We start from the raw sequence: 1,330 nt of genomic DNA, 5'->3' as shown, positions 1-1,330 counted from the left end.
TAAAATAAAATAAAATAAAATAAAATAAAATAAAATAAAATAAAATAAAATAAAAGAAAAGAAAAAAAGAAACAGCAGGATAAAAGCCCTGAAAGCTGAGCAGCAGTCCTGTAAGCTGGATGTGCAGCTGGAAGTGGGCGGGGCTTCTTCAGGTTTACAGGAAATAAAAGTTTCAGGAAGTAAACTCGCCTGTGGGACTTCTTTTGTTTTCGTCGCTAAAATAACTACAGAAAAGCTAAAAGTGTAAAAGACCAGATAGTATTAAAGCTATTTAAAGAAAAATCGTCAGCGAGCTAACGCTGCTTACAAAGTTTAAGGTAAGACTGAGTTAAAGAGATGTTTCACCTGAATATTGTGAAAAAAAAAAACTGCGAGTAAGTCCGTAGTTGTAACGGACAAAAAAAAATAATTAATTTGATTCAAGGTGTGTTTGACTTTAATAAGTTTGTTAGGAGCTGAAAAACATTAATATTCTCAGTAAAGTAAAGTTTAAAGTCTGCAAGCATCATTATCTCTGAACAGGCCTCAGTAAGCTTTTATTCAGAATAAACAYCGGCCTGTCTACAAGTGAGCTTTTATATGGACTTTATTAAGCTTTTTATTTCTTGTACAGTTATACACCTTTGATTTAACAACCACATGAACATTACTGACAACACCTATTGTTTTTTATCATCATAATAAGCTCATTATTAAGCTGCTAAACGTTCATATTAAAATTCAGACATGATCTTGATTTTACCTGCAGCTGTGTAGACATTCTTACTTTCACTTACATTCAGCCTTTTCTAACCATTTAATAGGGATGTGGATAAATTTTTAATCCTACACCAATATTAAACCTGACAGCGGATTCCAAAAGAACATTTCAAACCACACAAAAACACCAAAATCCTGTGATTATCTGAAGTATGAGGGAAGTTATTGATGTTTGTTTAGGTGAAATCAGCTCATGTTTTCTTGCTGCAGTTCACAGCAGAACCAATGGGGCCTTTGTGACCGTTTCACCTTGCTGTTTTCTAATTTTCTCATAACTTCCTCAGTGTTCAAGATATCGCCATGAAATTTTAGGAAAAGATTCCCATTCTGGTTTTGTAGGAAGCATCTTGTATCCTAAAAAACTAATAAAACTTCCATCCATCCATCCATTTTCTGTACACGCTTCTTCCTTTTCAGGGTCGCGTGGGTCACTGGTGCCCATATCCAGCAGTCACAGTGCGAGGGGCGGGGTACACCCTGGACAGGTCGCAAGTCCATCACACAAATTAACACAAACTATTAAATATTACGTTGTCCTCTGATTAATATTTAGACCTACAGAGTGTAAAAT

General features: G+C 35.1%; 1 protein-coding gene across 1 annotated transcript in view; it reads left to right on the top strand.

The window, feature by feature from the left end:
• The first annotated feature begins 129 nt into the window (after positions 1-129).
• The window catches only part of ikbkb (inhibitor of nuclear factor kappa B kinase subunit beta), a 25,486-nt gene continuing 24,285 nt past the window's right edge, over positions 130-1,330 (top strand). The window contains exon 1 of the mRNA XM_014033693.1: positions 130-317. The gene's annotated coding sequence lies outside the window, so the exon portion shown is untranslated. The remainder of the gene's footprint in view (positions 318-1,330) is intronic.

The sequence above is a fragment of the Austrofundulus limnaeus genome, unplaced genomic scaffold, assembly GCF_001266775.1.
Source record: "Austrofundulus limnaeus strain Quisiro unplaced genomic scaffold, Austrofundulus_limnaeus-1.0 Scaffold1808, whole genome shotgun sequence".
In the NCBI taxonomy this organism is placed as follows: domain Eukaryota; kingdom Metazoa; phylum Chordata; class Actinopteri; order Cyprinodontiformes; family Rivulidae; genus Austrofundulus; species Austrofundulus limnaeus.
Note: the sequence above shows the minus strand (reverse complement) of the source record. Positions and strands in the feature narration are given on the sequence as shown.